At 35.1% G+C, this 10,782-nt stretch overlaps 1 pseudogene; it reads left to right on the top strand.

The window, feature by feature from the left end:
* LOC109232788 lies at positions 3,838–6,302 on the top strand (annotated as a pseudogene).

Raw genomic sequence — 10,782 nt, 5'->3', positions numbered from 1 at the left:
CTTAAAAGGAACTATAACTTTCCAATATTAAGGTAGACATATGAGTCCCTTTGCACCTTAAGTTGGACTCGCCGATAGTCGAGCCATTTTGAGAGTAATCTCTCCGATAGTCAAGCCACATTCTGTGGCCGTTTTGAGAGTAATCTCTCCGATAGTCAAGCCACATTCTGTGGCTGTTTTGAGAGTAATCTCTCCGATAGTCAAGCCACATTCTATGACCGTTTTGAGAGTAATCTCTCCGATAGTCAAGCCACATTCTGTGGACGTATAAGTCTTCCAATCTTAAGGTGGACATATGAGTCCCTTTGCACCTTAAGTTGGCCTCACCGATAGTCGAGCCACATTGAGAGTAATATTTCTGATAGTCGGGCAAGGATGAGTACTCATCCCCTCACACCCCAAGATTGTCTTCTTCATGCACGGATCATCTCGTTGAACAAGAACATATATTTCTTGTTTGACCTACAAAAAAAAAAGAGAAACCAATAAAAGAAGAAAGCACAATAGAAGAAGAAGAAATTACCTTCGCGTCAATGCTTCCAAGTCGTCAAAAATGAACTCTGAAATAGCTAGCAAACGCTGCAATTGATGTTCATAAAGGGAATGCATACGGGTTTATATAGCTATCGAGATGTGGCGTTAAAATTTGTTGGGCGATGTGGGATCGATGTTTAGGCGGCTTCGACAATTAGTTTTCCACATGAACTGGGATGTGGTAATTTGATCGGATAATAATATTCTATGTTCTACAATCCAAGTAGAAGTCTAATTAAATAGTGGAAAGAAGATCGACACTGACGAAGCCACGTACACTAAATTGCACAACCATTTGAGAAGCAACTCAAGACGTGATCATGGACTTACCTTGGAAATTCTCATCTAAATAGTTCATACCAATCAAAGCCCACTTTATAGGGAACTTGCATAAGGAACTCATCTGGCACTTGTGTAGGAAAATGCCAAAATATCATGAAATTCTATGAGTTCGATTTGAGATTATTTAATTAATCTTGAATGGCAAGTATACTATACCTATTGACAGTTATGATTCTCCCTTTTGGCCAAAGTCAAAATGGAACATTAGCAAACGAATACGATGTTCATCGTGACTGAATTTGGAACTTTAGTGTTTCAAGCTTTGAGGTTATCATTATTACTTTTTAGGAGGATGGGTTAAGCTTTATGTGAAAAGAAAGAGAAGGAAATGTTGCTTCACATTACTTCAAGCCTAGTCTCAGAAGATTAATATTCGACAAGTCTTGAAGTAGGGATATTTGTAGGCATGTAAATTTTATTAAAATTAAATCCATGAAATAATTTGGACTATATTTTAAATTCGAGATATATTGGTCCAAATAAATATATGGGCTAATATAATTGAATTAATTATATAAGTCCAATATATATGGATTAAATAAATAAGTCATAATCCATTGGGCTAGCCCGTTTAATTGAGCTAAAGTGATGAACCCAATTCATTAGGCCCAAGATGTCATCTTCCTAGAGGCCCAGTTTGGTGCCAAGTGTCAAATGACGTGGCGCGCCAAGTCAAACGGAAGAGCCAATAGGACCATGCCACGTGTCAAAATGACAAGGCATGCCAAGTCACACTAAAAGACCAATGAAATTGCGCCACGTGTGCAAGTGAGATGTTCTGGTCAATCAAATGCGGCCATGTCACACTTCAATATGATTGGTCGGAAAGAGTTTGTTCTTATCACAACTCTTCCTTTCCACAACTATAAATAGGGATCTTCATAACTGAGAAAAGGCACCAGAAGTTATAACAAGAAGCAAGAGAGAGCTCGTGGATCAAACACCGCAAATTTCTCTACAAGTTTCAAGCTTCAATTAATCAAGTTCAAGTTCAAGAAATAAAGTTCAAGCTCAAGAACGAAGAACGAATGAAGATCAAGTTCAAGCAATCAAGCTCAAGCTCAAGAACAAGATCATCATTCGTGGAAACAAATATAGATTCAAGATCAAGCTCAAAGGCCCTTGAATTTATTTCTATTGGAAAGAAGAATCAGAGGATTCATAGAGATTGTAACACCCAAATATTCAAAATAAATTACTACGATTGTTGCAATATTTTTTCGATCTTGATTTTATTTTCGTGACGCAAATTTATTGTCTACAGTAACCACTAGGATTTTGCTTAAGAATTCTGACGAATTACCATAAGACTTCCCAGTTTCAAATATGAAATTTGTTGACCGCGAGGGGCATACTTCAAAATTCTGGTGCGGAGGCAATTTTGCTAAAACTTTCCTTAATGGGGTCAAAATTTAAACAGTGGCAAATGATCCTATTTGTGCAGTTCACAAGAAATAAGATAGGAACAATATATTCCGTATAAATGCTAGAAGACACAAGCACATGCCATTCAAAATGAGAATCTTGACTATAGTCCAAATTGACTAAATCATCAGCTACCGAATTAGCCTCCCGATAGATATGCGCAATAGAGATCACCCCGTCCCTAGCCAAAAAGTGACGAATGTGGTTGACAACATCACCATTCCTTTACTAAAGGCTAAATTGGCTAACCATAAATTATCGAATTAGTTTTCCAATAGACATGCACAATGGAGATCACCCAGTTCCTAGACAAGAGGTGACGAATACGGTTAGCATGACAACATCATGAATCTAATGAGACACAGATCCTCTAAATCGCAACACATGAACCATACTAGAATTATCAATTTGCAAGGTCCAACTTTAATATGTTTAATATTTGTTATGGCTATTCAGTTGAGTTAATATTTGCTTCTGGTAATCGTAAATTACGATCGAAATGTCACCTTAAATGAGCAATTCCACACTATTAAATAAACCAGCATAAAGCTGTTTTATTTTCACTTCCTTTTTATTAATGAGCAAGTATTTCAACTCTTTTTACCCATAAAGAGGATAAAAGAAAGAGTAAGCTTCATCAAGATTTCCACGTTATAGTATACTAGCATAGTAGAGCAGGTGGTGCTGCCCCAACTTAACATATACACTTTTTATTTAATATTTAATACAAAGCAATACAGTATGGTTGACCAAATTAACTTATATTTTCATGCTTTGTTTAATGCTTTGTGTTAAATAAGTTCTATATATAGGTAGTGTAAATTTTCTTTTACAATTAATTTTGATCACCTAAAGGATAACTATAAGTAGCAATCCACAAAAATAGGATTAGTATCTTGAATATAAAACATATTACCTACTACAACATGTTAAAAACACTTATAAATATAAAGTTTTTGCACTGTCATTAATGTATATAACTTTTAGTCCTAAAATATTTTCCTAGATAGCATACAATCTACAGCAATTCTGGATTTTGGCTAGAGAAGACCAGGCCAATTCATGCATGTATCACTGTCTCATGGAATACATTAATTAAAAAAAAGGTTTAGCTTATAAACGTCGAACGTGTAAAAGAGCTTTTACACTAGCTATCTAATCATTCAAAGATAATTACAAGTAACAGCCTATATTATTAATAGAAATGATACTTGAAAAATAAATTAGACAACCAACTTTAATATGTTAAATTTTACCGATATCGTAAAAATATATTTATTGCACTGTTGGTGTAAACAAATTAAACTCTTAAAAAGTTAATGAATTCATGGTTGAAATCTACATAGCTAAGAAAGACCGGATCAAGTATCATTACATGTAAAGTTCAATCTCTGCTTCACTAGGTGAAATGGTGGAAATATTTATTATAATCCTAACAAAAAAGCTACCAACTCCATCTATTTGAAATTGGACACTATATATACTCATGAATATACCATCTCAAATACATCATCATAAAGAGTCATCCTTCTTACATATTAAAACTTCTATACCAGATCTTTAGAACTTGACTGATCACTTTACAGAACACTATAGCAGCTAAAACTTTGTCAAGAAATGGCTAATTAATCAGTGAGCTTTTTCATGGTCATATCTCTTATTGCTTTTGCACCAATATGTTTCTGTAGCAAGGCCAATTATTATGGTTACCTATACCCACAATTTTACGATTGGTCATGTCCACAAGCGAAAGAAATAGTCAAGTCTGTTGTTGCTAGAGACTACACTTAATAACAATGATGTTTAAGTCAATTTGCACGCACTTCAACTAGTCAATCAAGCACTTGCTACCATAAACGGTTCTAAGTTTAAACTTGAATGGTCCATTAATCTTCGAAGTTCTTAGCACTGAATTCATTATACTTTGAAATTATAGGTTCTAATTTAATATTCGTTGAAATTTAAGTGATCTTCCACATATATATTTATGTCTCGTGTCAAAAATACAATTGAACCCGTAGTGCATAGCATCTACCTCTCTGCCTACTACCTTAATTCATTTAGAAAACAAAAAAGACTTCCAAAAAGCCTTTGCCCTCCTATTCAACGATGCTATTAGAGAAGCAACTTAGTTTCTTGACTTCTTTTCTCAGTCAAGGTTCTTTAGTGTAGTCTCGGTCCATAGTTGTGGTCTCTATTCTTTATAGCCTAGTCTATATCCACAACCGACCGTGACTCCATATCGGTGCCTTTCCCTTTGTATAGTAGATGGTTAAGTGACTTCATAACCTCAATGTACTTATTTTCTTACTATAGCATAGGCCTTCATCGGGCTTTCGTCGCTTCGCCTATAGAAGGCGTCTTGGCTTCGCTATCGCTTATGACTTGTTATAGATCCCGTGTGGTCTTTGGTTTTAACACCAAAATGCCTATGAGATAGTGGTCGGCCTTTCCAATGCCTTTTTCCTGACTTTTCTAAGGAGTTAGTTTTCTTTGAAGATCGAGAAACGTAGTTTCGGGCAATTATGCCATTTTGGTCTTGTACAAAATGGTAGCTAACTAATTTTTCATACAATCATGTAGGGTTGTGATGCATCACTACTTCTGGACAGCAGTGCAACCCTAATAAGTGAAAAGAAATCAAACACCAACAGGAATTCAGCTCGTGGATTTGAAGTCATCGATGAGATTAAATATGCAATAGAAAAGGAGTGCCCTCTAACTGTTTCTTGTGCTGATATATTGGCACTTGCTGCTAGGGATTCTACAGTTTTAGTAAGTGAAACCACAAGCCTAGCAAATAATTAAATAAGTTGATGAAATTAGTTAACAAATTTGAGCTTATGTTATTTTATTTATATAGGCTGGTGGACCAAGCTGGGAAGTTCCATTGGGAAGAAGAGTTAAGTGGCTCCAACAATAACATTCCTGCTCCAAACAACACGTTCAATACCATTCTCACAAAATTCAAGTTGAAAGGACTTGATCTTGTTGACCTTGTTCCTTTATCCGGTAAAAAAACATTCTTTAACTTTTACCCAGACTCTTTATCACACAGAAGAAAGCTGTGGCAAATGGGAGTTGGTCAAATTTGGACGGGTCAAAACAGGTCAAATGGATAAAGCGTCGTGATTTGACCTGCCAAATTTTGCTTGCATCAAAATGGTTGGATTAAGATGATCGAGTAACGAGTTATAAGCCAACCTGCCTAATATGATCCAACCTCCTTTTATTTATTTTTCTATTGGAAAAAATAATACGAACGTGACAATTTTAATTTCTTAGTTTAAATTCTTCATTATTTACATAATTCCAAGTATTAAATTTTGATTTTGTATGTTTGGGTCTGAGTTGAATTTTGGCCTGTCGTCAAGTTTTACAATTTTGATTCATTCGCTTGACCAAACAGTTTGACGGGTCATTTCGCGTTCAAACTGTTAGGTTAACTCAGCAAATGAGTCATAACCTAACCTATTTTTTAAACTTGGACGTGCATGTTACTGAAAAGTGATTGATTTTGCCACCTCTAAGTATCACACGAAGTTAATACTAGAAGAATTTTCTCTATAGGGTGCCACACAATTGGAAATGCAAGATGTACCAGCTTCAGGCAAAGGCTATACAATCAATCAGGCAACAGTTTACCAGACTATACATTGGATCAATTATATGCTGCTAAATTGCGTACTAGGTGCCCTAAATCTGGTGGTGACCAAAACTTATTTGTTATGGACTTTGTCTCCCCTACAAAATTTGATAACAACTATTTCAAGAATTTGTTGGCTTCAAGGGGCTTGTTTAATTCAGACCAAGTTTTTGTGACAAAGAGTCAGACACCATTATATGCAGAAAACAATGAGATTTTCTTCGAGCAGTTTGCAAAGTCTATGGTTAAGATGGGAAATATCTCGCCTCTAACAGGATACAAGGGCGAGATTCGGAAGAACTGCAGGAAGATGAACTCTTAAATATCACAACATTCAACATCTCTAGCAAAAAAAAAAAAAAAGCCATTCAACATCAGCATTGGTGTATTTTTATGCTTTTCTTTTAACATTAATTCCAGATTTTTCTTTCCGTTTAGCTTATAATTTTCCTCATGGACCAAGTTCATCTTGAGAATCACTAAATTATCCTTATTGCACTCTGATGACTACTCAACCCAATTTCTTAATTTTTTCGATGAAATAGACTGACGTGGCAATTCATATGGACCGGCATTTTATATTCTTGGACCACATAAAATAATTAGACCCAAATAAAACATACAAAACCTACTCTAATTGGTCAATATGAACTCATAAAGCTTGTTCTTCATAGTTTTTTTCTGGATTTGATACGAAATGGATGGGTGTCTAACTCAATCCAAGCTCATGAAGTAAGTATTATTCAAAACTGGAGTATATAAGAAGATAACATCCTCAATTAAGTTTATTTGAGCGTGGATATCATAACATGAGAGTTTAATACTGGGTAAACCAAGAATATAAATGGGTTTGACTGTGATATCATGAAAAGAAAAAGATATTAGGTCTAACTCAATTCAAAAGTTAATTCATGAGATCAAAATTGACCAAAATCACGAAAAAAACAACTCATTCTCTCAAGCGATATAAGACAATCTAATAAAGCTTTTGCTTCATAAACTTTTATCACAATATATTAAGCTCCTTTCAAGTTCCTATCATTATTCTGTAAAAACGAAGAAAATGTTTTTATGAAAAACCTTTTTCGCTTCGCTTAGCCTTATCCACCCTCTAAGGGTATTTTAGTAATAGGTTCTATAGGAACTGAACGATCCTATTTGGTCAAATAGCTTAACTATAGCCCACCATATACCTAACAAACGATGGCAATAACTACATTCTGCTAAGCTTTACCTTGTCTTTCTTGTTATCGGCATATTTTCAAACGACTACTTGCACAAAGATTCATTGTTGATGAATTTTGAGCTTCATCTAATTTATCGGTACCCCCAGACCTCACTTGTGGGACCATACTGGGTTGTTGTTGTTGTTATCTAATTTATCGGTATAAAATAAGTAATTGATTTGAAATTTTGTCAAAAAGGAAAAAAATAGGAATATATATTGCCAGACTTGCCTCTGAAAGTGATTTCTTTTTACTACCACTACCGATAGGAACAACCGAACAAGGCCCTTCTTATTTACAAAATTTTCTTCTTAATAATCATCACATGATCAGCAGGTGTATAAAGCAAATCTTGGTATGAGGCTGTTATTTCTCACATTTCTTACCTTATTTTTTGGGCTTAAAATTTTGACTCATTAGCCCTTCGTATCTAAAGATAGATGGCTAAACGGCAGATCCCACTGTTAACTAAGAAGGCTATCGACAATTTTAAAATAGTTTTCAAATATCCTCAACTGTTATCAAAAGAATTATCAGTGTAGTGCTACTTCACAACTACTGATTTAAAATCTTGAATTTACCTCTAAATAACAATAAAGTCTCGGGAGGGTAGTGTGTACGCAGTCTAACCCCTACCTTATTGAGATAGCTATATAGAGAGGGTGTTTCCAATAGACCCTCGACTCAGGGAAGCATAAGCATCACATTAATGAAGAGAAAAAAGAAGAGCAACAGCGAGAAGCCTTGTAAAAGCAGCATAAATAACAACCCGATAGTAAAATGATTGAAATGAGAGAAACAACATATAGTCTCTCTCTAAATAGAGAGACAAAATGACTTATGACTTTTAGTGGCTGAAGAAGAAGAGAAGAGTCTAACATGAAAGATACGAACCCATTAGACTAGCCAAGGTGACTGCCTGGTGATCAAACAAGAATGCTGGTAATTGTCACATAATACTATATTTTTAGCCTCTAAGAATGAAGCAGGCAAGTCATCCTTGGCTATCAAAGGGATTCTTACCTTCATTGTAATTAGACCTCTCTTCTTTTCTCAATATTTATGCATGCTATACTAATGCTAATTTGCTCAAATTAGTGAGCTGTGGGAGTTCCATTTTCAAGATAATATTTATAGCCAAAGTAAGAATCGAAATTTGATTCTTTAATTCTACTTTTCTTTCATCTCCTCAGGCAATTTTGCGGCTTCTATTTATTTATTTGAAATCTAATTATCAGACTATAGCATGCATGCATGAACTATCATTATTTTATGCCATAAAGGGGAATATGTTCCCAGGATCTTGAGAACATGAAGACACAGCCTTATTTGCTTTATGACATTTGAAGGAGACAGAATTTCAACGAAGACGAACAATTTTATACTTTGTCAATCAATTTGTACTATTTGTTCGCGCAATGAGTACAACTAAGGCGAAATACAGAAAATAAAATGTTCTTGTTGAGAATCATACTCAAGACCTCCACTAACTAAGTGAGCGCTCTAATCAATTGAGCTACAAGAGCTTGTTGCTATTAAGAAGAATTTTCATAAAGCACTATAGTTTAGAGCCTAGTAACTATAGTTTGCCTAATTACAATTCGTAGCTACTATTCAATTATTGTATTCAAACGCGCAACGAATACAATATGTATCGACTTTATTTTTTCGTGCAACGAATACAACTAAGGCAAAATATAGAAATACAGAAAATAAAATGTTCTTGTTGAGAGTTAAACTCAATTCAAGACAATTAATCTCTTATTTCATGAATTTGTTATAAAATTCAAATATAGCTACGAATGATAAATATAATATAAATATTCGATGTGTTCGCATAATTTTCCGGATAGAACTACATACTTTCTCAGAGAAAATGAGAAGGGCCAGGAGCTTTTCACTGGATAGTGTAAGGATTGTGATAAGATGGCTTACTCATTTTTGGGCCAACCTTTGGAGAGTAATGATAGCGAATGCTTGTGATATTCCCCATTCTACCTTTCGGCTTTGACCTCTCATAAAAGGCAGAATAAAATCCGTGGCAGATATATTTGACTTGTGAAAAGAGGCTTAGTGCTATTTCTGGGACAAAACTTAGCTGAAAGAATCCAACAATAGTAAGTTGTCCCTAGGGATGGAAAACAGGCGGGTCGGATTGGATATAAATGGATCGAAACGGATAAGTTATTCTACCCGACCTATATTTAATACGGATAAATAAGAAGTTAAACGACGGATAATATGCCTGGCTTCTTGAATGATCACTTTTGAGAGAATTCCTAGTCTCCAAAACTTGAGGAACCCAATTTGAGGTTTTAAAAATGTAAAAGTTAAACTCATTAGTTATCCATTTTCAAAGTGGATAATATGTTATTATCCACATTTGACTCATTTTTAAAAAGTTCATTATCCAACCCATTTTTAATGGATAATATGGGTGGATAACTATTTTCTTTTATCCATTTTGCCACCACTAGTTGTCCCCATTGCTTATACAACACTGTCATTATTATTGACAACCCGCGTCTGGAACTAAATGAAGCATCCTCTATTTATTTTTTCTGATAACAAGGAAACCGACTATTACAGTTTTGAAACTCTAGATAATAGACTTGTCCCTCTACCGTTCCTACTTAAATACCCCATACCTGCGTTCCTCTACCTTTTTACACTTAAATACCATACCCAATTCCGCAAATGAAATATCCTTTTCCCTCCACAACCAGATTCTCACGACTCTTCCACTGATACATTCTATTTGCTTGGCAACTTCAGTATTATGATCCACGTCTGCTATTACTCGCTGAATTATGCGAGTCAAAGATGAAGAATTTTAAGCACCAATAAGTTAAATTAGATCATTCCCCTGGGGAGCTACCCTCAATGCACCTTCAATTGGCTTATTTTTCTATCAGATTGATAGATAGATAAAACTAAAGACTAATGACAGGCCAAAATTCCAAATATACACAAATCTAAGCTATCCATATACCAATTGTAACGATCCGACTGGTCGTTTTGGGAATCTGCACTTCGCTCGATATCTTGAGGGCTCGAGTATCTCCGCATGATGTATTTTGACTTGAGTAATCGTCGGTATTGGTTTTCAAGTTATCCGGAATCAATTTGGAAGAATGAACTTCAAGATTTGAGTTCTAAGTTAGAATAGTTGACCAAGTTTGACTTTTTAGCATTTGACCTCGGAATGGAGTTACGTTAGTTCCATTAGCTTTGTTGGGAAATGGTTTCAACTTCCATTAGCATTTGACCTCTTCCTTTCTATGTTGGAAGGTTTAATTCATAGTTTCGAGGTTGTTATGTGTGATTTGAAGCTTTGAGTAGGTTCGTTTTGTCATATAGAACTTGTATGCAAAATTTGGTGCCATTCGGAGTTGATTTGAAATGGTTCGTACGCTCGGTTGCGATTCTAGAAGTTCTTGAAGTTTAGTTTGATTTTCATGCGTTTTAGCATCTGATTTGTGGTCATAGAAGTTATTTTGATGAGTTGAGCGTGCGAGCGAGTTCGTGTTGTGATTTTAGACTTGTGTGCATGTTTCGTATGGAGCCCCGAGGGCTTGGGTGAGTTTCGGATTGGTTTCAAAATGATTT

The sequence above is a fragment of the Nicotiana attenuata genome, chromosome 9 (genome assembly GCF_001879085.1).
Source record: "Nicotiana attenuata strain UT chromosome 9, NIATTr2, whole genome shotgun sequence".
NCBI lineage: Eukaryota > Viridiplantae > Streptophyta > Magnoliopsida > Solanales > Solanaceae > Nicotiana > Nicotiana attenuata.
This window is presented reverse-complemented; position numbering and strand designations above follow the sequence as displayed.